The sequence below is a fragment of the Lynx rufus genome, unplaced genomic scaffold, assembly GCF_022079265.1.
Source record: "Lynx rufus isolate CCGP_SWC_20201006 ecotype Redwood Valley unplaced genomic scaffold, mLynRuf1.p SCAF_4, whole genome shotgun sequence".
In the NCBI taxonomy this organism is placed as follows: domain Eukaryota; kingdom Metazoa; phylum Chordata; class Mammalia; order Carnivora; family Felidae; genus Lynx; species Lynx rufus.
Window position 1 is genome coordinate 72,885,506 of NW_025814856.1, and position 25,665 is coordinate 72,911,170.

Below are 25,665 nucleotides of genomic sequence, written 5' to 3' on the forward strand. Positions count from 1 at the left end.
TCATCCGTGTCTTTGATCACCTGGTTTCCTCTAATCACCACTACCTTCAGTGTTTCTTTGTTGGATAAACTTCTATTGGTCCTTCAAAATGCGGCCCGGTGGGAAATCATGAAGGTGAGCTGGAGACCTGCCAGGTCCAGAGCCCGGGTAGGATGGCCTGAAGGGCTCTCTCAGTGTCCACACTGGCTTTGTGAGCTGGCCTCGGGAAGCTTGGGGGCCAAGGCCCAGCGGCCAGCAAGAAGTAAGCCACATGTCCCTGCGGCTGGCTCCCGCCCGGCCTGGCCCGGAGCTGGTGCTGACCCCGGGGCGTTAAAGGAGCCCACGCAGCCTCCTGCTACCTAAAGGGCTTCAGCAGGAAGGACAGTGGCTTTTCTCCCGTTCCTGGTCTTCTGGTATTCCCACGGCATTCTCTCTGGTCTGAATATGGGGCATGTCCAGCCCCCCTCCTGCCACCCTCCCCTTCTGCCCATACTTCCTGGCACTCTGGCTGTGCTCCTTCCTTCAAGGCCAGAGCTGTGGAAATACTCTGGAGAGAGTCACTTGTTTCCCCTTTATTCTTCGTCTATTGAGTGCTTCCTCACTACTCTACCCATTCTTTAAAAAAAAAAAAAAAAATTTTTTTTAACATTTATTTATTTTTGAAACAGAGAGATAGAGCATGAACGGGGGAGGTCAGGGAGAGAGGGAGACACAGAATCTGAAACAGGCTCCAGGCTCTGAGCTGTCAGCACAGAGCCCGCCGCCGGGCTCAAACTCACAGACCCCGAGATCATGACCTGAGCCGAAGTCGGATGCTCAACCGACTGAGCCACCCAGGCACCCCATACTACTCTACCCATTCTTAATTCGTCTGCTAAGAAAATGCTATCTATAAATAGCTTTCATCTTATATTTGTGGCTAAATGATGCAACCACATGTGGCAAAACAATAAGAAGTCAGTCATAGATGTTTTTTGATTTCATGCAATGCTGTTATTAGCAGCAACATTGATGATAATAAAGCAAAGCCAGTTATTATTTACCACATTTACTGAAAATCTCTTTAAGCAGGCACTTCTTCAATATTAGTGTGTACTTTAATTAGTCACAACGTGGGGCGCCTGGGTGGCTCAGTCGGTTGAGCGTCTGACTTCAGCTCAGGTCATGATCTCATGGTTCCTGGGTTTGATCCCCGCATCGGACTCTGTGCTGACACCTCAGAGCCTGGAGCCTGCTTCTGATTCTGTGTCTTCCCCTCTCTCTCTGCCCCTCCCGGGCTCACACTCTGTCAATCTCTCTCTTGAAAAATAAAGAAACATTAAAAAACATTTTTTTAAATTAGTCACAGTGTTGTTCTACTAAATTAAGCCGGAGTTTTATTAACATTAAAAAATGTTAAAACATTAAAACATTAAAAAACATTAAAAAACATTAAAACACTAAAATACATTAAAACATTAAAAAACATTAAAACATTAAAGCATTAAAATACATTAAAAACAGTAAAAGAGGGTTTCTCCTCTTTATTTCCTTTCCCATTGCCTATGTGAGTGTATTGCCCAGCCTTCCCTTTAGTTTAAGGATTTACATGAAAGGAAGATCATGCCAAGTTACAATCCATACCTCCCTCCCCTTTTAGAATACATACTATGTATCAGGAAGGGATATAAGGAGACTCTGAGAAACTTCCAGGCCAAAGAAAGCAAATGTTAAATCTATCATTCTTTAAGCATGCTCTTGGACAATTTTGCAAAACTCTCCTGTGATTAGCCTCTTTTTTTTTTTTCTTGTGAGTGGGGGGGTTGAAAACAGTTTCCTTTGCATCCTCAAATATATGCATTTTATTTCTTCTTCCGTATGTCCAAGTGGCCAGTATGAAGCCCCTCAAACCTCTCTGCCCGGACAGGAGAAAATAATGTTGCAACAACCTCTCCTAAATCCCAAGGACTGTGAATCTGCATAGATAAATCTGCTCTGCACATTTGCTGTCTCCAATGTGACTTCATTTGGATAAACTGGGGGAGGAGCTCTGAGGACGGAGCCTGGTCTGTACCTGTCTTCAAAGAAAGCCGAAGTTCACTGCTGCTCTGTGAACTCGACCACGGTGAGTGAATCAGGTAGGAGCGCCATTTCTCTGCTTCTCTTTCTCCAGGTTCAGAGCTTTACAAATGGGACCAGGCTGGAAGTGGGACCCCCTGACGTGTACTGGTGCTGAGTCAGGGCTGAGAAGTCCCGGGAACGCGCAGGCTGACCAGATGACTGGGGCTTTGGAGCCACTTGGGGCACTGACATGAGATAGATGACAATTTCTCAAATACAGCTTTGCTCAGCTGGACTTAATACCAAATGTCAAATACCAGAGAATCATAATAACCCAGACGGTCATCAGGAGTGAGGCACTTTCAAGGACATTTACTGTTGTTCCGGCCAAATCACGGTCCAATTTTCAGCTCCACAGAATTCTGATCTTGCTGTCATCTCTTGTAAGTAATAAGGGTTACAGGAGGATCAAGGACACAGGCCGGGAGTTGAAGATAAATGACAATCCACCACGCCTTCTAGAGAATACAGAAACGAGACTATTTATTTTATGCAAAAAATAGTTATAATTCTTACACGTGCTCAGCAGATCTATTTTGCCCCAAAAGATAAGTAGCCTTTTTTTTTCTTTCTGGCAGATAATTAATAGTTTCTTATCTATATTTCCCTTGTCCAAACTCTGCTGCTAGGCAGAGTAGAAGAAAAGCAAGAACATGTTCGATACACTAATTATAAGGTTATGACATTATAAAGTGCAATCCAAATACAGTGGCCTCAAAGATTCTGAAATCTGTGCCAAAATGAATCACAGAAGGACAGAGTCACTGCAAAATGTTCAGCAAGTGACCATCTCATTTGTTTCTTATTTATCCACCATTCCTGTGGATAGAGTTGATGCTGCTCTTTTATTTGCTTCTCTTTGTTCACTCTTTCCACTTCTATCGAGTGCTTCTTTCTCTGTGAGACGAGGGAAGTGAGCACATGCCCATGACATGGATTTTGGGAGGCTGAGGGACGTGTGGTACTTGAAAAAGCCGAACACATATAGGTGCTTGTGGGCGTGTGGTTCGAATGGATCCCCATAAACGTGCTTTAGTTACCTAGTCATTGTCCTGGATGCTGAATTCAGGGCTGAGAGTCCGAGAAGAGATTACCCAAGAGAAGTAGACAGGTTGGCCTTGACCTGAGAATTTCTTTTTGTTGCACCTGTGAGGGGAAGGAAGGCCTGAACAAAGGCAAAGGACTGTTCTTCCGACTTCCAAATTCTGCGGTAACCTGATTTGCACTTTAAGCCACTTCCTCCTAGAGGTGGAACAGCCTCCTCTTTCTCCCTTCCTCTTGGGCTACCCCCCTTGGTGCTAATGTCTTCAATAAAATTCAGTGATTTTTTTCTTCCTGTAAATCTTGCTTCCAAAACATGCATGTGTGTGCGTGTGTATTTTAACTTGGAGAGAAGCTTGAAACAAGATAAAACATTTGTTCGTATTTTACCCCTGACACTTATTTTATCTGAATTCATCTTTGTTCAAAAACGAATAAAATAAATAAAAATAAAAATTATTCTGTCCACTTTTCAAGACAAGTCTCTCTAACCATCCATCTTTTTAAATTTTTTAATGTTTATTTACTTTCGGGAGAGAGAGACAGAATGTGAGCAGGGGAGCAGCAGAGAGAAAGGGAAAGAGAGAATCCTAAGCATGCTCCACGCTGTTAGCACAGAGCCGTACCCGGGGCTTGATCATGACCTGAGCTGAAATCAAGAGTTGGATGCTCAACCGACTGAGCCAAGCACGTGCCCCTCTCCAACCATACATCTTATAATCACTCACTGCATTTGCACACACATCTGCAGGCCCAGCCCACCTCTAGGTTCTAAGCTGGGGGCCCCTTTCAAAGAACAAGATTGTCCTCGCACCTGATGGGTGAAGGGCACTGTGGCTGGGGAGGTGGGGCTTCTACTCTCCCAACGCTTCTACAAAGTCAGCTGCCTCTGTCCCACTTTCTCCTCTGGGGCCTTTTTGAAAGCAATCCCCTGCTCTATCTCACACTCTCCACCCCTTTCCTCTCTATCTCTCCCCTTCTTGGCTTCCAGCTGTGTTCCAGAATTTCCCCACTATAGGTCCAGGCCCCACCTGCATCTGCCACTCAACACTGTATTTCCAAAGAGCATGCCGCAGCTGATACGGCTACAATTTGGTTGGGGCGCATACGACATAGGATTTTTCCAAATGGCTGGCCAAAGGCCCAAATTGCATTTGGCCAATCACTTTTTTCTCTAAATTTTTAATCCCTTGTGTATCGTAAAAGAGATTTAGTTCCTCTGTTTCTGGTTCATTTGCAATTACAGTAACTCCTCAGAACCTTGTGTTGTAAGAGTTATTTGATGTTCAAGAAGTCTTATTAACTTTTACATGGTGCTTTAAAAACATTCTTCCTCAAACCTGGAAGTAGCCTTTGGCCAGCTATAAACTAACTTCAATATGAGGTTGTGTGGTTTCAGTTCAAGGCCTGGAGTAGATGAAAGGTGTTTTTTTCACCGCCATGAAGCGACCGTTCAGAGTGGACTTGGTTATTGCATAACCCCGGGAAGAAATTTAATTAGGACTGGGTGTACCTGGAAAACAACGTTTCCCAGGGTGCGTGCATCTATAGGATGGGGTGAAATGGGGTGGGGAGGGAAACCTGGAGAAGGTGGCCTTAGAGTTTCAACTCGTTATGGTAACCCCTGGACATTATTAACCTTAACATGAATGTGAAGAATCCCAGATCTGATCATTTCGATTCCAGATAAGAAGGCTGATCTCAGGGAAGTTTTTAAACACACATACACATCAGTGAAATAGCCAACAGAATTGGATGGTGGCAAAAGTGAGGAATGTGTAGAGAGGGAGGTCTCTGAGGATAGAGTGGAAATGATGTGTAGACAATTGAAATGGGGGCTGGATTTTCCATCCCAGGCTATCGTAAGAGAAGGAAAGAGAATAGTTTTAACAGCTCTCACTCTGCTCAAGAGGGGAAACTGGACACGAGGTGGAGTGTTACCTGGGCGTTGAGATGTCTAGACTAACTGGAGAAGTGCAGACAAGCAATTAAGTTCAGGAGCCAGGGTTGGGGTAGCAAATGTTCTGAGTGCTCCGGGGAAACCTGTTTCTAATGGTGCTGTCGAAAAGAAAACCACAGGCCCAAAATGGAGTCACTTCTGCTAGGCTATGTCACCAAACTTAATACCTAACTTAATTGCAGTTTCAACACTCGCCTCTACAAAATGTAGTCTTAACCAGTCAGTCAGGAATTTTCTGGTCAGCACCAGTGAAGTAATCTGTCCCATGAGCCCTCTCTATCCCTCAAAGGAAGATGAGGTAATTCACCTAATAAGACCCCCCTGCCCATCCCCACCCCCAAGGGAAAGTGACCTTGTCTGAAACAATCTATTCTTTTTCTAATACTTCTTGCCCCACCCTTCTTCCTATAAAGACCTGCCATTCTGTGAAGCTCCTTGGAGCTCCTTTCTATTTGCTCGATGGGGTGCTGCCCGATTCATGAATCATTTAATAAAGCCATTAGATCTTCGAATTTACTTGGCTGCATTTTGTTCTTCCCCAGGCTGATGTGTTCAGCCATGGCGTCCCAAACAACCAGCACCTGATGCTGTGTCTTTGCAGGATCTGAGTGGAAACTGGGGCTTACCTGCATCTGCCCCGACCCGTCTGATATGCAGCCAGTATGTACCCATACCAGCTGTCCATTCTGAACGGGGGTTACCCATGCCGTGTCAGCCGTTAATTATTTTTTAACTTTCTCTTTTGATTTAAATTTCGTAATCCCATCTTACATACAAGCTTGTAAAAAACAAATTGGGGTTCCGGAGCACTGACAGGCAGAGGGCTCTTCTGATTAGTTCTAACACGAAACATGTGTCTTCCACCAGAACAATGTTACAGAGGGGACGTGGTGGGAGTCCTACCACGAGAAGTTATGAGAGAAGAAAACCAAATTAGAGAAGAGACATCCAGTTTTATCAGCGTTAGGAGACCAGCTACAGGCCACTCTTGGACTTATACCCACCCTGATTCCACAGTGTTGATGTTGGGATCTCCTGTGGGTTAACCGTGAGCCCTCCCTCCAGGAAATGAAGATGAAGGCAGCTGAGTGGGGACAATATAACGAGGAGAGGAGCTGTTTGGATGAATGTGGAAGCAGCAGTCAGCCCAGCCCCTGTCCTTGTCACCTGCGTCTTTCTCTTCCTCACCACATGTGTAAACCCCATGCTCCCCTCCATGTCCAGCTCAAGCCCCATCTTTCAGTAAAGCTTCCCTTGGTCCCCTCACTCCATGTGGCACCCCCGTTCATCCCTCTGCCCTGGACATTCGTGGTCCATGAAGTTTCGCTGAAGGTTCCTTGCGTTGTTATTCTCCTTTTCATAGGTGTTTGTCTGGTCTCCCCCACTTAACATGGTTATATTCTCCAGGACAAGGATCGTCTCTGTACCACTTTGGTTTCCTCACAACACCTAGCGTGGTCAGCAACTGACCACACAGAAGGCTGTGAGACTTCTTGAGCCTCCTGAAGCCTAAAGTGGCCCCATGTGGGTAAATGTTCTAGCCGAATAAGAAAACAAGGACTCTTGGACTCTGGAGGAAGGAGGAGAAAGGGGTTGACAGATTTATAGCAGAAACGAGAACTTGAGAGGCATCCTTCATGGAGTGGGTGGCTTTGTGCGGTAGTGGGCATAGGGAAGGGCACTTGTCTATGTGTCCACTGAATTACAAGGACTCCAAGTCTGCGATAGAGAAAAAGTAAACTGATCTTTTGGCTTTAGGTGCATCTGATCAGGCAACATGAGGCAGTCTGGAATTGCCATCTTCCCTCCTGGGAGCACTCCCCCCCCACCCCACCCCATCTGCTACATTTCACCCACATGAGGGTACGTGGTAGATGTCAGACCATATTCCCCCTGCCCCCTCTCTCTCATGGAGAAAAAAGCACAAGCCCCCCCAGTGAGGGACGATATATCATTAGCATCACCATCATTTCAATCAACCCCTACTTAAAGTATACTTTTTTGTGAAATAAGGTTTGTCCGATCTGAAGTCTAGGATCATTTTAGGTCACCCCCTGAGCCCCAGCGTCTACATAAGATGCCATCTCCTTTTAAGTTTATTATTTTCTATAACTTTCATTGTACCTGTAACTCCACACACTTTGTGCATCAGGGATTATCAATGCCCAGCGTACTGGGCCAAGAGGGAGCAGACAGTGAAACAGAGAGAAAAGCAGAGAAGTCAAGTAAGAAAGATTTGCAAGAAAGTGTGAGTAGCCAACTGTCCTGTATGCTGTCCTGTATGCTGCAGAGAGGTCAGATATAATTAGAAACATTACTGTTGTGTTTGGAGATATGGACATAGTTACTCTGGACAAAGGCAGGATCAGAGATGAATTTGGGGTAGGAAGTGAAATTGGAATTCTTTGAAGATGGATGTGGAGGTGAGGAAAGAGACAACCTCTAAGACCACTTAGCTGTGGAAGAGAGAAGGGAAATGGGTTAGACGCTTAGCCTGTTTCCTTGACCTGATCTCCCGCCATGTTGTAAGATTCACTCCCTCTCTTTTCCTCTTGGCCAGATTCTGGTCAATTGCTACAAAATTTTGTGCTTTCTTCATGCTGAGGACTTCTGTTCTCCAGCCAAATCAGACTCTGAGCTTTCCTTTGCACAGCTTCTTCTCAACAGGTCACCATATCTTCTCCTGGTATCACACTCAGGAGAGTGAGCTGCTAAACTTAAAAGATCTCCATCCTTAAAAACAGGGAAATCCACCAAATGAAGCTTCAAACTCAGCTTTCCACCCCCCCCTTTACAGTATTTCCACCTTCACTGTTCTCCATAAGGAAAAAAAAAATATAGGAAAACTTATTCTTCTATCTAGCAGATGTTCAAGGCTGTGTATGTGCACGAAGGAGAGAGAATAGAATAGAATAGAATAGAATGCACAGGCTGGAAAGAGAGATGAGATTCAGCCGAGGGACCTCTTTATGAAATTATTCTGGTCTCCAACTGCAGTTTCGGCAGCTGTGTAGAAGTATCTCTGTCCACAAATTCCAATCTAGTTCTGGAAGTTACTGGGGAAGATATAACAGATATTTGTACTTTTTTTTTTCTTATACATTTTTTCATAATAAATTTTCCATTAATCTTAGTGTTTCGTGGATGCACAAACTTAAGTACAAGGAATCTTTGCCTTCCTCTTTCCCAAGAGTTACCTGTTAATTTTCATTTCTTGTTCATTTGCATAGCCAGGACTTCAGAGCAACGTTAAGTAAAATAAGAAAGAACGGGCTTCCTTGTCTTGTTCCTGAATTCTCATGTTTCAGCATGAATATGATATTGGCTGCTGGTTTAGCATCCACACACTTTCTTATGTTATGGAAATCTCCACTTAGTACAGGTTTTGCTTTCTCTTCTCCTTCTCCTTCTTTTAGAGAGAGAGAGGGAGAGCACATGAGCAGGGAAGGGTCGAGGGAGAGCAAGACAGAATCCCAAGCAGGCTCCACACTCAGCATGGACCCTGACATGGGGCTCAATCCCAGGACCCCGGGACTATGACCCTAGCCGAAATCAAGAGTTGGATGCTCAACTGACTGAATCACTCAGGCTTCCCTAGGTTTTGCTAGTTAAGATTGGGTGTTGAATGTTACAGAATGCTTTTTCAGGATCTGCTACAATACTAATACAATTTTCTTCTTGCATCTACTGTGATAAAATTTGGAATTTCTAACCCTAAATCATTCCTGTATTTTTATAGTGAATTCCACTTGTTCACACACTTATTTGTTGGTTGTTTTCTAATTAATTGGGTTTTGATTAAAATGTTGAAAATCATGTAAGACAATTATGTATTGTCTGTGTTTACAAAGGAAAGTTTATGTTTCCTTCTCTCTTCTACATTGTCAAATTTTGATATAAAAGCTACACTAAAGTGAAGTAGATTGCTTACTTAGTTTATTTATGTTTATTTATTTTTGAGAGACAGAGAGTGTGAGTGGGGGAGGGGCAGAGAGAGAGGGAGACACAGAATCTGAAGCAGGCTCCAGGCTCTGAGCTGTCAGCACGGAGCCCGACGCGGGGCTCGAACTCACGGACCGTGAGATCATGACCTGAGCCAAAGTCGGCCGCTTAATCGACTGAGCCACCCAGGCGCCCCTGCATTTTGGTTTTAGAATTCATTTTTCAAATTCCAAGAAAAAATATTCCATTTGTGTTTTATTTAAATGTATTTTATTTGATTTTATTAAATGATCTACAGTAAATGTAGATCACATTTGATATACTGTTCAAATTGAATGGATACCATTCGATTTAGAATTTTTACGTGTAATTGACAAATGGGATGGGCGTCTAGTCTTAGTCTCTGTCTCCCCCTTTTTATATCACTGTCAGATTTTACGATCGAATTGAGAACACTCTCACCCTCTTCTATGTGTTATAACCGTTCAAACTGCCTGGAAATGATAGGTTCCTTGAAATCATCTGACATTGTTTGCCAACTTTTAAAATGTATTCCAAAGTTTTTGGTTTATTTAGGTTTTTTCCTTATTTCTGACTCAATTACTTTAGTAATAATAGTCTTAGAAAATTATTTCTCCAGTTGAGATTTTCAAAATAATTAACCTCAAATTCAGCAGGAGTATGTCAGGGGTGGGCAAATGGGGGAATCTACTGGGAAGAGGCACTTCCTGAGATCATGGAATGTTCTATATGTTGCTTGTGGTAATTAATGCTTGTATGATGTCTAAATCTGTCAAAACTCACTGAAATTTGCACCTAAAATCAGTGCATGTTACTGCCTACAAACTATACATCAATAAAGTTGCTTTCTTTAAAAAAAAAAACAACCTGTTTTATATTTAACTATTTTCAATGTCAGTCATATGTGAAACACAGTTGTATTTTCCAGCCTTCATTTGTGGTCACAGTAAGAATGAGACCATGCTACTATCATTTTCTTTCATTTTTTTTCCCTTCCTTAAGGTTTCTGGGCTGCTTTTTTTGGTTCTAGCTCTTATATACATTGTTTTCTTTTTTTATTGAAGTGTAGTTGACACACAATGTGACATTAGTTTCAGGGATAAAACATAATGATTCAACATCTCTCTACTGATGCTTGCTCACAAGCGTAGCTACTGTTTGTCACATTACAACACTGTTACAGTACCATTGACTATATTCCCTATGTTGTGTCTTTCATATCTGTGACTTAACTCATTCCATAATTGGAAGCCTGTACCTCCCACTCCCCTTTACCTATTGTTTTCTTTTATACTTTTTCATTAGATAATTAGAAGGTATGAACTCAGTTTTCAATTCCTCTGGTATATTCCTTCAAATTAAGAAAAAAAAACACCTGATGATATCTGCACTCCCATGTTCATTGTAACATCATTTCTAACAATCAAGACATGGAAGCAATCTAAGTGTCCGCTGGTAGATGAACGGATAAAGAAAATGTGTTGTATGTGTGCGATGGGATATTATTCAGCCATAGAAAAGGGAATCTTGTCATTTGTGACAACATGGATGGACCTTGAGGGCTTTATGGTGAGTGAAAGAAATCAAAGATAAATACCATATAATCTCACTCATACGTAGAATCTAAGGGGGAGGAAAACGAAACCCATAGATGTGGAGAACAGATTGGTGGTTGTCAGAGACAGAAAGTAGGGGGTGGGTGAAATGGGTGAAGGGAGTCAAAAGGTACAAAATTCCAGTTAAAAGAGAAATAAGTCATGGGGATGTAATGTGCAGGACTTCAACTATCATCATTAATACCACATTGCATATTTGAAAGTTGTAATCCCAAGAAAACATTCTGTAACTGTGTATAGTGACAGATGTTAACTAGACTTATTGTGGTAATACTCATTTCACTATAGAAACAAATATAAAATCAAAGGAAAAGAAAAAAAAAACCCCACCTGATTCCTCTGATCATCACTGTCAAGAATTTAGGCAGTATCACTGATCTCCCTGAGGAAGAAAGGAACTAGTAATTTCTCTGATTCTTCCCATCTTGCCCAGACCAGGACAATAAATATTTGAATAAATGCATAATTAGAAACAGACGGATGTGAATAATGACCCTTCTCAAACACCAACTCTGTAATGTATAGATTCCTAATGTACGATCTTTGCATCATAGTGGGGTTCTCCTCCTTTCAATGGCAACTTCACTGATGCAATGCACGTTCTGGCAGTGTAGTACTCTGTGTGTGCTCATGGAATGGTTAAAAATTATTCATGAGAAAAGAACCCTCCAACTGTATTGGTAAAACATCAGAGGTAAAATATATATGATTGCCTTGATCTTCGTTTGTTGCCTGTCATGTAAGTACCAACAGTGAATGGAAACTTTCATCAGATCTGACATTGACTGCGTAGGGTGTCAGTTTCACCAAGTGTGCAAATAGGGGAAAATTAAAAAAAAAAACAAAGTAACTCGTGTATCTAAGGTCAAAGAAGAATCATGCTCAATCACTGGAGATGGAGATTTAGTACACTCGGTGTACCATCGTCCCTTCCCTACAAATTATGATTTGCAATGTCATGTGTAATAGGGCAACCGACTATCCTGGTTTACAAGGGACTGAGGGATTCCCCAGGATGAGGAGCTTTCAGTGCTGAAATCAGAAAAGTCTTAGGCAAACCAGGAAAGCCCCACATGAATCGGAATGAGCTAGTCACCCTAAATATAAAAACATACATACCTGAACATACATAACACATTTTATATCCTACACACTAAACAGCTTATCACTCAGCAATGAGAGGTAATGAGAGTCAGCATTAAGTTGGGAGTTTAAGGACCGGGTTATGAACTCACTATAGCATAGTCTCCACAGCAGGTAGAATTTACACCGTATGTGATTTTTTAAAGTGGTGTTAGGAGTGTTTGGATAAATGGTATTAATACTTACAGACGGTGAGGACAAGGGAGCCGTACTGATTGCCCATCATCACTCAGGTTTATGAGACCAGGTTAGAGTCTACAGATTCTGGTCTACTGTCATTAGAAACACCAAACATTTACCAAGAGTGCCGAGTCACTGGACCCGTGGGGTTAGTTTGTTTTGAAAACGGAACTGGTGTTTCTACCAAGAACCAGAAAAACATTGAGAACAACAAAAATCTGTGGTGTGTTTATAAAAAATGATGACTCTCACCCTGATCTAAACCAGACTGGTTTCCTCCTGGCTCCCTCCCTCTTCCCCTTAATTAAGCTAACTGGAAAGGAAAGGCTTTCATCAGACTAAAATGGCAATCTTCCTATCCTAATCTCTAGGACAAAACGGAGAATCTGGTCTGGAATTGAATTTGAAATATTAAAGAAAAATGACTACCAGCTTAACGCTGTCACTATCCCGTGTTTATTTTTCTTTCTTTTATGTCTGATGTCAAGGAGAAAGTAATGTCATCTGCTGGAGGTTAGAGCATGTTTGCATTTTGAGATAATGAGAATTAATGTTGGAGGGCCAAACCAACACTGAACCAGCCCTGTTCTTCCCATGTGTGTAAAACATTTTGTAATGACTTTCACTTAATCTGGGAGCCTGGCAGGCTGCCGCAAACCACCTAGATCCAAGTGGCTGACTTTCTTTTTCAAAAGGAACCGTTTATAAGCTGGAAGTTAGAAATTAGGGCATCAGGAGAACGGAGCTCTGCAAACTGCTTTCTCCATTTGGGTTTTACTTCCACCTGTCTCCTTCTCTTCCAACTTCTAGCACACGCAGCCATGATCTTTTACCTCACAGCTCTTGTAAAGGGAAGCCGTCCAGAGAAAGGGGCGGAGATGCATTTTCCTGCAGGAGCTGTGAAGTCGGGGAACTCAGTGCTGAGCCATCGTCTGTGGGATTCATTCAGTGAGGAGGCCCAGACACGATGGTCATGTGTTGTGGGGCAGACAGTAGTTGACAGGATGTTTGACTTTTCAATAGGCTGTTTTGCCAACGGTACACACGCTCTGTGTGATTCGAGCATAGGAATCTCTTGCTTAAAACCTTTCCGTAGCCTCACAGCACCCACAGCGTAAATTCCAAACCCCTAATTCCCTTGGCAGGAGGCCCAAGGCGTTTCTCGCAATTGGTCATCTGTAGCTCTCTGGCTTCACTTCCCTGCTGCCCATCCCAATTGCCACAGGTCACAAATATAAATGCCCTATGGTTCCCCGGATGTACATGGACCTGGTGTAGCTCCATGTACAGCCGCTTCCCACCATTAGGGAAACTCCTGTTTACCTTCATGCACAACCAAACACTTGGCACGCAGTAGGTGTGCAATATATTTGCTGCAGGGATAGATTCCAAAACTCAACTCCAACATCCTTTCTCCGACTTCCCAAGGTAGATGGACTCTATTCTCTGTGCCTCCACAATTCTTTGTGCTTTTGACGTAGTGGTTCCCATCCGGCATGATTTCACCTCCCAGGACCACCTGACCATGTCTGGAGAGAGTTGGGGTTGGCACACCGGAGGTTCGCTCCTGGCACCCGCTGAGTGAAGGTCAGGGATGTTGCTGAACCTTCCACACTATGCAGGGTGGTCCCTCATAACAAAGAAATATCCAATCCGACCATCAGTAGTGCCAAGGTTGAGAAACACTGCTGAGCGGAACTCATAGTTTGGAATAATCATCTGGAGGACATCTGTTTACTCCATTAGACAGTAAGCTCCTTGATATCAGGGACTGAATCTTAATTACCTTTGCAATCCCCCTGTCTAGCACAATGTCTGGCACACAAGGGATGCTCCGAGAAGAAAGATACGATGCACTGCCGAAGTGCTACGTAGTGATCATTCTCTAAGGGATCATGAAAAATAAAGATATAACTTGCTCCAGCATGTGAATTCAAACTGAAATAAAAGCTCAAAAAAGTTGCCCAATTTCAAAGAAATGGCCTCTCTCCACGTTTTTTTTCCCTCCAAAGGGATTTCTTTCCAATGGCTCATAACCTTACCGGCAGCGCCATGTTAGAAAGTACCTTCTGCCTTGGGAGAAGTAACTTCTACCTCACTGCACTTTTCCTGGCCCCGAAAAATTCGCATTAAGGTTCATCTTCTATTTTCATGCCAATTCTCAGAGGCACAGTGTCTTTGTAATTGGTGTCAGCTACAGCATTTCAGAATGCCCCATAAATAGGGCCCATTTGGGAGCTTTTGGGAAGTGCTATTTTGATATCTCCTCCATGTGTATTCACTTGGCCTCTAGCCATTTGTCAGGGAAACAATTTGAAAAGGCAATTTGGAAGCCCACCCACATGATCTCAGTACCTCTTTCTTCTTGCTGATGGTATTAGACTAAAATTGGTCTCATTTTGACTTTACCCACCCCCTGACTAAATAACTAGATTATGTTTAGAATAAGAACTCGAGGGGCGCCTGGGTGGCGCAGTCGGTTAAGCGTCCGACTTCAGCCAGGTCACGATCTTGCGGTCCGTGAGTTCGAGCCCCGCGTCGGGCTCTGGGCTGATGGCTCAGAGCCTGGAGCCTGTTTCCGATTCTGTGTCTCCCTCTCTCTCTGCCCCTCCCCCGTTCATGCTCTGTCTCTGTCCCAAAAATAAATAAAACGTTGAAAAAAAAAATTAAAAAAAAAAAAAAAAAGAACTCGAAGCAACGTGGTCCAACTGTGAAGTCTGTGTTACTCAGAAGCCTTAGCGGGATCCTCCTCTCTACATTGCAAATCCCTCCACACTTCTGTAGTGTGGTTTGCTTGGAAACACTGCAAGTAAATTATGGTCATAGTTGGTGTTCGCCATAATGAAAATGTGAGGGGTACGATTTTTATTTAAGGTTTGTCTTCCCAGGAGAATCCCTCTCCTTTGCCAAATATCCGAATTGGGATTATCTTTACCAACCAAATAAAAGCATGCACAGTTCTGTTTCGATCCTCACAGAACTAAGTTTACCTCACGTGGGCAAAATCCACCTTTCTTTGAGAGAATTCTACCCAATAGTCTTTTTGAAATGTGAATTTATTACATTGTAGACTATGCATTTAACTTAATAAAACAATTTATAAACCTCAGTGGATATGTTTCACAATAGCCCTTTGCTTTACTTAAAAAAATAACGAACGATTATTACACATTACGATGTGCAAACAATAGACGGAGTTTCAAAGAAGGAGACGACTTGAAATTCACATCACAGCCAAGAAGCTTTGACTGGGACCTGGATGCATACAGCTTCTGGATGCAGAAGACAAAAGTCTTCTGCATGGAACTGACAATGAATGGTTAACACATTATTTAAGTGGCAAGGAAATGAGGGATTCAGAAAATGAGACACAGAGAAGTGTGGATTAAAGTTCTTCAAGAAGGTTCATCAAAAAAGTAAAATAGATAATTTTTTTTTCATATCTTCTCCCAGCCCCTCGTGTTGCTTGATTCCTCTGTTTCGATACCCTCAGAACTGTTTTAGGTTGGATTTGTTTGTTGGGCGTCCTCTCTGTTCTCTGACATCATCATCTTCCGGAGAAGAAGCCATGACTGCTCATCGCTGGATCTCCAAAGCAGATCTTCAGTGTTTGCTACAGAGCAGTGGATGTCAGTGGAAGAGAAAGCGATAACTACCCTGGTGTTTACTTTCTTAGACACACTGGGCAAAAGTACTCAGTGTAATGACATAGAAAAGAGAACGAGACACCAAAGAACACGTTGTACTCCATAGCGTCGAAGAGGGAGCAGAGTGGAAGGCGGGCCCGTGCGTGTGACTCAACACCATCCGATTCTGTTTTGCGCTGGACCAAAGTCCAATTGCATTTGCCCCCTTCTGGGACTAGAGAGAATGAGAATTTAACCTGTGTTCCCCCTTAAAATAGTTTATTCTGTTTTATTCTCACATTGGCGTTCCTAAAATGGCTAAGTTCAAAATAATTTAAAAGCCACATTAAGAATAAAATCACAATCCACAAGTCAATGCCTTCATCTGTTTCTTCATGGCCTAATTCACAACTTCTTTAGAGTCTGAAGTTTACTCCAGGGAAACTCTGCAAATATTCCGTGTTTAATTTCAGTTTGTAAGTTTGAGGTCATTATTCATGCTCATGAATCGCATTGAGTATTTACACATAAATTTTACTTGTCTAATTTACTAATTACCGGGAGGGAGAAATGTGGCGGCATCTTAATCGAGGAAAAACATCTCAAACGCTTTTGCACACGTTTTGCATTTGGCATAACCTGAAACACATTTCCCCACAAAACTTGTTCCCTTAACTCTTAAGCCCCTGAGTATTCCAATGGAAACACAATACTTTTTATCTGGATTCATTTACACTCTTATTTACTCATCAGCATGATGTTTTGTAAGATATTTAATATTCTCCAAGAGCCCTTTCTTCTTCTGCACATTTCAAAGTTTTTCCTGTAGGAAACACTGTGTTCCAAGCCATAAATTGAGTCTGAATCCAGAAAACAGGAGTTGGGGGAAGCCATAAATTCCAAATGAGTTCCAAGTGGTACTGATCTTAACCGCCCATTATTCATATAATGTGGTTACCAAAATGAGAACGGAGTACCCTGAGTGGAGAAGACTTTTGGAGTCTGCTGGCATTAACTTGGAATCCGTGCTCGTGCTTAGGGAAGAGTAACTTGTATCCTCACTCTCACTGTGTTGATTCGAAGACAGCTTTTCTTTCCCAAGTAACAGGTGTCACAACTGACGCATCCTCTCTGGGAGGACTCAGCCTTCCGGAGTGACTTTCTCCTACTGGAAGTGAAGTTGCCAGGACGGTGAGTAAGCTGCCTGTCACAAGTGGCAGAAGGACGTTCCCACCCATGACCCGTGATTGACAACACAGCAGACTTAACCATCCCTGCCGTTGTTGGAGGCTTGTAGTTAACTTTCCTGTCAAGTTTCTTCTTATCGGAAGTATTGGAAACCGATTCTGGTGAGCTATTTTAAAAATACTTTTATTGGCAGGATATCAAGGCCTTTCTTGGAATTCAAGGAAAAGTTGTAAATCTAGCTCCATAAAGACATATGGCCAAAAGAGGCTGGTAGGAGCCAGTGCTCTCTCCAGGGCTATGGATGGATCGGGCAAATCACGGAATACAGAATACGGCTGAGCAGGTGTCCAGATGGTGTCTAGGAGTGCTACCTATTACAAACTAGCAACTCCCCAAATGACCACTCTCCCGACTAACTGATCCATGGTTTGTCATCTTTATCCTTTGCTTCCATAGGGGGAGTGTGGCCTCCATATTTTCATTGGTTGTAAAATTTACTTTACTCTTAGATGATTTGTCTGTAGAATTTAGTATACTAATGTAACTTTCAGATTTCACATTAAATCCTGCTGTTATTTTCTATACCTAATGGCTATTTTCATGGCTTCTCCAGAGATGTTGGGGTCCTTAAGTGATGAAACAATTTCTATAACTGACTCACCCTGCTCATGAGACACAAGTGTCCGTACATGATATGGAGCCCAAAAATTCTCTTCCAGTCTGAATGCTTATCATGGGACTTTTTCTTTGTCACAACCACATCCTAACCACTGACAAACCTGTTTCAAAACAGACAAGACTGGTTCTCCCTTTTAAATATTTGGTTTTCAATCCAAAACCATATTTGAACTAATTGTTCGGGCAATACACTTCCCCAAAGGCATGCACATGAAGCTAACACATAATTATTAGATAATTAGATAGTCAAAATTTATATCTTTATAAAAATTAATGGGATCCATTTAAAATTGCTGATAGAAAACTGATAGTCTGTTTTGAATTACTTAAATCCATGCATTGCATTGTAAATACGGTAAAATGTCTGTTGGGATTTCCAGGTAGCGAATGATGCTGAAGGCTCAGACTCAAGGTTGGTAATAAGCGAACACAGAGGCTCTGAAATGCTACCTGACAGTCTTAAGGCAAGACAAGGGAATCCACACATCTGCTCATCAGTGAACAATGGCTTCTCAGCCTCTCTAGGTAAAGCTCGCCCCTTGCAACCTTAGCCCTTGTAAAAATCTTATCCTACGTCTAAAAAGCAGGTCTATTCAAGGACTGCAAATAAAAGATAACCTTATTAAAGGCTTATTCCCCAGTTCTTCTGTTTATTGGCATGCTTGCCAACATGAATCCAAAGTACTCATTTTCAGGAGACATCATGTCCACGTTCCTAAGGTTGAAAAATCCCTGCAGAGAGGAAAGTCACTAATGTGTTCTTTCTCTTTTTCTGATTTTACTGGGTCAAGAGAAAAACCTGTAAACAGGACTCACTTTCATCATCTGCCAAACACATGGACCCAAGGTTTTCCTACAAAGGGAGGCGATCTTATGGGCAGTGCAGGAGAATAACTTTACCCGCAAGGAGCAAAAAAATACCCTTGTCCTCAGATATACATGGGTTTAAAATTGTAAATATCTGGGAAGACAATAATCAAAAGAAAATGAGCATCAAGAGTAAAAGTGTATGTTATTGATAGATGACATTGAGATGATACAACTATTCTCATCTATTCTCAATACGGTGCCACACATTCCCACAAATTAGCATGGGTCTGAAAGAAATCAGACTGTGGTCAAATAAGAATTTGAATCTAAAATGCTATGTGTTTCCATGCATTTTTCATGGAAGCTTAAGAAAGATATTATGATTTGAAAGTGCTTACTATCATAAAGCAATAAGGTGAAAGAGTCCTTGATAGAGAAGTACGACAGTGGTTTTTACAAACAAGAGAGTTGAAAAAGAGAGAATTGAGTTTCCCAAATGGTGTCATCGTTATATGGCAGATTGCAGAGCAGAATTGGAATCTTATGACTTTCAGTGGTCTTTTCTGCTTTATTGGGGATCAAAGTGTGAATTCCGATTTGAGGATTTATGAAAATAATTTACAATTCTACCATCAGAGGCCATCTGTGTACTCTTCATGTACTGAGATATCATGGAGGTAACGCAGAAAAGTAAGAGAATTTCTGCCCTACAGTATGTATGACCTAAACACAATTTGAATGTCTGGATCCATCAACCATGGCAAGTGTGACTTTAGATAATATTTTACAGAAAATGTTGTAAATGAATTTTTAAATAGGGTTTTATATTTACTTCCATTTGAGTGCCAAAAGTAATTAAATACTTGCATGACTAATCTTAGGAAAAGGAAACCATCTGTTCAGTTTCTTCACCTGTATTATGCAGGAAATAACCCATACTTGTCAGGACTGATACCACAATTCAATGAGATAACATGAGCAAGACATTTAGATTTGTGCCAGGCACATAGTATCTACTCAGTTAATGCTGGTTTCCTTGAGAAAGAATATTCTTTGAGGAATACGGAATTCTTCTAATCTCTGTGACTGAATATCTCAATTTATTTTATTTTATTTTATTTTTTTTTACATAAAATAGGGCAAGGACTCATGGACACATAAAGAGCTCAGGGATAAATTCTAGGACAATATCTGAAAATGTGCATTCAATTATTATTACTTTAGCTTGGCCTCGTCAAAATGGCCACATGACTTCAGCTCTCCAGCCCTTTGTGCACCAGCCTTCATGGGGCTGGCTTTCAGTTTCCTTGGATAACAAAGTGTGCGACAGTCCCCTCTCTGTACTTCACTTCTTCCTGCAGAGACTTACTATATTGGGTTGAATGGCATCACCCCAAAATTCACATCCACCCACAACTTGTGAATGTGACTTTATTTGGAAACAGGGTCTTTGCAGATGTGATCAAGTTAAAAGGAAGTTATTGTGCATTCGGGTGGGCGCTGAATCCCATATGACTATTGTCCTCGCAAGAAGAGAAAACAGAAACACAGGTGGGAAAGGAAGATGGACACGTGAGGCTGGAGACAGAGGCCAAAGGCGAACATTGAAGTTAGGCTGCTGTAAGCCAAGGAATGAACGCCAAGGTCTGCAGGCAGCCACCGGAAGAGGCAAGGAAGGATCCTCCCCTGGCGTCCCCAGAGAGACCATGGCCCTGCTGACTTCTTAATCTCAGACTTCTAGTCTGCAGAACTGAGCAAGGATGTCCTTCGATTGTTTGGAGCCTACTAGTTTGTGGCCATTTGTTTCGGCAGCCCCAGGAAATAAACACCTGCTCACGCAAAGGTCGTGGGTGTTTGGCGATGATCACGTAAACCTTTGGCGATGATCACGTAAACCTTTGGCGATGATCACGTAAACCGTCCTCTGCACTGTACCAGTTTGACCACAATTCCCCAGTAACCATCACTGTGGCCTAACGGTGAAAGTTGGGGTTCTGTAATCTGCACCATTCCTGTTATTTCCTTCAGAGAGGCTGTTGAAAAATGAAGTCACCTCTAGCATCCTTTCCAAGGAGTGCAGGCTTATTTTCTCCCATTGAACCTCACCAGGCTCTCTCTGAGATCACATAGGTTTCCAGTCCTAATGAGGCAGAGAAATGCAAAATCCAGAAAGCCTTGGAGAAATACCCATTAGTGAACAATCCCTGACCATTGGGAATTTCAGGCAAGAAAATATTCATGGCTAATTGACCTTGTGGATATTAAAGCAGGTTTTAGGATTTGGAACTTCCCTATTTGAGCTTCCGCTTTGACCCCTTCTATCCTGGTTGCCCATAAGACAGGAGAGGAGAAGTGGGTTTCTGTTCCCTGGAACATCTTGCTCCCACAGGACTTTTCAGTTAGTCTTGGATTAAGCACATATGTCCAGACTTGTTAAGGGTCTGGCTTCACTTGCATGTGGTTACAAGTGTATTCCATAACAGGAATACAAAGGCAGTTTATGAAAATAGAAATAAATTTCCTCCGAATGTACTGGAAGTAAAGAGCACATACACAAACATATTAACACCGACCCGTATATTTCATTTGACTCCTTCCATTCAAGTTTTCACCCGACTAATAACCTATTGCAATGTTCATCAAACTAAGCCTTTGTATCTTTCCTTGTCCAACCTGTCCTTTCCACAGACAAGAGATATGCAGCTCTGATCTGGAATTGAAGATACAAAAAATGGAGAAAACAAGACTTCTCCCTTTGAGAACTCATGTTTTTGTAAGGGAAACACACACACACACACACACACACATTAAGGATAAAAGGTAAATGTAAAAGGACCGTGGTTATAAAAAAATTAATTTTTCTTGAGAGGGTCAGGAACAAACGAGGGAATATATGCGCTGGTCTTAGGAAGTGGGCAAGTGTGAGAAAGAGAAAGACAGGGAGAATGAGAGAGATGCTGAGAGAGAGGGAGGGAGACAGGGAGAGGCAGAGAGACACAGTGGGACAGAGAAAGAGAGAGAGAATGAGAGAGAGGCAAACAGAAAGGAGAGAAAGCAGACACATACACACACACACACAGAATGAGAAAGACAAAGACAGAGAGACAGAGAGGAGGTGGTGGAGGAAAGAGGGAGAGAGAGAGGACAAGACTAGGGCTCTGAAATCCATGACCTGTCCTAGAAGCACTGCATTCAGACTAGATTAATCTGCCTGCAGCATGGCTGGAGTCATCTCCTCCGCACCACTGTCTGCCCTGACTCCCCAGCCGTAGCTTCCACAGTGAGGTCTCAGCACCTCCGCTGGATTTTAAGACCTCCCGTGATTTTTCCTCAGTTTCATTGCCGTCACTGCCCCCTGCCATCCCATTCTCTGCTCCCTCTGCATAGTGCCTCCCCAGTCTTTGCTTCCATGGCTCCAGGAAGCCACCCCTCCTCCCTCCACCCTTCTTCCCATGGCACATGTTTCAAAAACACCTCTTCAGGAGGTCTTCCTTCTTTCTCTCAGTTAGAGGTGTTCTTCAGGTGTCCAGATTCCCAAAGCACCTCAGCTCTTCCTCTCTCGTGACGCGTGTGAGAGATCAGTGTTATATTTTTCCACACATTTGCTGCCTTCACAGCTGTGCCCATCTCTGCGGCCCCTTCCTGGAGTCCCACTGGCATTGGACATGGTCCACCTCGTCAGGCCCAAGGAACGTGAGAGGGAGTGACTTCTGCGCAGAAGCTTTAAGGGACTCCACGTGGTGTGGCCACGGAGTCAGCATGTCCCAGAAGAGACTGCCCCTCTGCCTGATTCCAGGAATGCCAACAGCATGGAGCAGAAATGCAGCTGACCGATGAATGGCTTTTGCACGCAGGAATTGTTGGGGGCCACTGAAGGTTTGCGGTTGTATTATCAACGTGTAGTCCATCAAAAGATGCTTTATGCAAGAAGTTTCATATTCCACCTAAAACGCTCAATGTTCATGTGTGTCTTTTCTTCCTAATTAACTCTAAGTTCCTGTGAATCCGTGTGTGACCCATCTTTTAATTTATTACTCTTTGCACCGTGCCTGGAATCCAGTCGTTGCTTGCTAAACGTTTATTGACTCGTTTAAAAAACGAGTGTAAGAAACGGGTGTGCAATGCACTGGCATGAACACGCAGGGGTGGGGCGGGCAGGCTGTGATGATGAGAACGGAAGAACCAACTCATTAGCCCAAGTGCTCCCTGCCCTGCTGGGCTACATCAATTCGCCAATTGGAGATTTATTTTTAATCTAGAGATTCAGTTTATAGTCTTGGAGACAAAGAGCAGAGTTTATTTTGAAAGGATAGACTAGGAAAACTGAAGAATTAGATCAACAAAGTGACATTTTGGGGTGAAGATAGTTTAATGTCATAACCTAATATGATAAAGTAACAGGTGTAGTGAGGATTATGTTTAGTCTTCGGGTCTCTTAAAGGACACCTGTCATAACCTAATATGATAAAGTAACAGGTGTAGTGAAGATTATGTTTAGTCTTCGGGTCTCTTAAAGGACAGGAGGTAAATTGTAGATGTGCTAGAAGGTTCACTCCGTCTCTGTGGAGTGACGGTGGGGACCAATGTTTCTTCCATCTTAATGTGCTTGCTAAAATGCAGACTCTCGTAGGGAGGTTACTGGGGAGGCACTGAGGACACGTTTCTTCTTCTTCTATTAAGTTTATTTATTTATTTTGAGAGAAAGAGAGAGCGAGAGAGTGTGTGCAAGTAGGGAAGGAGCAGAGAGAGAGAGAGAGGGAAGAGGGAGAAAGAATCCCAAGCAGGCTCTGCACTGTCGGCATGGAGCCCCATGCGGGACCATGACCTGAGCCAACGCTGAACAAACTGAGCCACCCAGGTGCTCTTGAGAACACATTTCTAACAAGCTCTCAGACACTGCAGCTTGTCTTTGGATCACCCTCTGAGTAGCAAAGTATTGAAGACTCTAGGGTTGAGTTGGCCATGGGACAGTATGATTGGTACCCTTGTAGCAAAGTTGGTTCCAGTGTCTGACGGGAGTGTGGGACACAGCTAACCTTTATAACATTGGGGGAAAGTCTGTGTTCCTGTAATTTCCTAAAATCCAGAAAAGAAGCACTTTGCTGATGATGCACAGTGGACATCATGGCCAAGAGATTAAAAACACCAGGACTGGACACAGAGTCTTACGTTCAAATTTCCGCTCTTCGGTCTAATGGCTGGGTGATATTGAGTGGTTTCTTAATCTCTCAGAGCCTCCATTTCTTAGTTTGTGAAAAGAAAGAATATCAGAAAGTAGGCTAGAGACTGGAAGGGAGTGAGCCCTCTTACAGCTTGGCGGCAGGATCAAGATGTTAAAAGAAGACCCTTCTGGGGTGCCTGGGTGGCTCAGTCAGTTAAGCGTTGGACTTTGGATCAGGTCATAATCTCACGGTTCATGAGTTTGAGCCCCACATTGGGCATTGTGCTGACAGTTCAAGGCCTGGTGCCTGCTTCGGATTCTGTATCTCCCTCTCTCTCTGACCCTCCCCCATGCTCTCTCTCTCTCTCAAAAATAAATAAACATTAAAAATTAAAAAAAAAAAAATAAAAGAAGACCCTTCCTACCACAGTTCTGACCTGGGTATGAATTTAAGAAATGCCATCCACCAAAGTGAATATCAGGGAGATTGCTACTTGCAACGTTTACAGAAATTGTTTGTAAAGTAGTTACCTGGTTTTTGGACCCCCACAGTGACTTCAAACAAGACAAGAATTGAGAACAGAGAAAAATGGAACGTTTGGAAGGAGATATCTTAGTGAAGAGGTGTTGTGGTACCATGTTGCAGTACCCCCCCACCCTGAGTAGGGATGGGGTGATGCTCCATCATAAGCCCAGTGAGAGGCTTCCACAGACGAATTGAAGAGCATGCAATGTGTCCCTTGCATTTGGAAACACGGGGGACCTGAGTCTGATACCTAGAGCACTAAATCAGCCTGTCACAACAAGAGGTCGGTTGCTGCGACTTGTCTGTGTTCCCAGTACTTGTTGGGTTGAAGGATGCTTGTTCATTTCTCATGCAGCAGAGTGGGGAGATAGAGGAACACACACACACACACACACACACACACAGGGAGAGCAAGGCCATGGATGTGACTGTCTTGGGTGCTATCCATAAGTAAAGAAATCCAACAGCAAGAAGCTGAAGATTGATTCTCCACTTGGAATAGGATGTGACTTTCAGGATCAAAGTAACAGCACAAGTAAACCTCTTGGTGATTGAAACTCCTAAGAACAAAGAAAGTGTCAGTAGGGGAAGGGAAGGGAAGGGAAAGGAAGGGAAGGGAAGGGAAGGGAAGGGAAGGGAAGGGAAGGGAAGGGATAAGCCTTATTCATCTTCCAGGCCCAAGTGTGCAGTCAGCCCTCATCAGTACCTATCAGCATGACCTTTCATTTCCTCTTTTTGCTTCATCCTCTGCCTGTTCTGATCTGATCAGAAAACATCTAGTAAGTACAGAACAATAAGGAAGGAAGGGTCAGAAGGAAAAAGGAAGAAGTACCTACTATCTTCCTTAAGACTGCAGCCCTCAGGATGAAGGAGGGGAGATCTGATGATATTAGAAAAGTTTGATGTTTTGATTAAGTATTGGTCTGGACATACTGACTTCAGAATCAATGCTTTTTAAAGTTATTATGTAAGATATATTGCCTGTCTTACTTAAGGGTAGTCAGAAAATTCTTGGGGCTACTGAAGTTTTCATAAAGGGACAGTGGAGGGCCATCTCCTGAAGTAATTACAATGACAGAATGGGAGGTAAATAATAAACATAATATTCAGTTGTATTTGATCACATGACAATTGTGTTTGTTCCAGTACCAGTTAAGTCTATGTTGGCACCAGAACCAAAGACCCACTCATGGCCAGGCAAGACTCGCCATGTGGAGAGAGGCATCTGTGGGGGGAGCTGGGAAACTACAAACCTACTGAAGAGCCATCTTGAGAGACTAGGGCATCTCTGGATCTTTGGAGGGTGGGCTCGGGAACCAAAAAGCAGATTGTTTGCAACCAAAGAAGGAGGCTAGAGGAGAGCCCGTGGAATGCTCACTGTCACTATAAGTGTTAGCTAAGTTTCCACTGTCTGTCTTCCAGCTCCCCTCTCCCAACTCCAGCATGAGGAGAGCTGATGAAGGAAGTCTTTTCGAAATGTTAAAAGTAAAAACATTGTCTAAATTGCAAATGGGTGATGCAATTTCGACAGTCCTTTAATGGCCGGTTCAGATCCACACAGGACACACCAACAAGGGGGTGGTTGAGATACAAAGACACTTTCCTGAGTCGCCTGGAAAATCCTATGAACCCTGTCCTCCCTCACTCTTGCTCCCGAAAGGAACAATTCAGCCAGCCTTCTCTCCCAGCTTCCT

General features: G+C 42.9%; 1 long non-coding RNA gene across 1 annotated transcript; it reads left to right on the top strand.

Moving 5' to 3' along the window:
- Positions 1 to 16,892: 16,892 nt before the first annotated feature.
- On the top strand, positions 16,893 to 22,329 carry LOC124525066 (uncharacterized). The gene is made up of 3 exons (XR_006965377.1): positions 16,893 to 16,957; positions 17,855 to 17,999; positions 21,902 to 22,329. It is a non-coding gene; the product is annotated as an uncharacterized LOC124525066 (long non-coding RNA).
- The last annotated feature ends 3,336 nt before the right edge of the window (positions 22,330 to 25,665 follow it).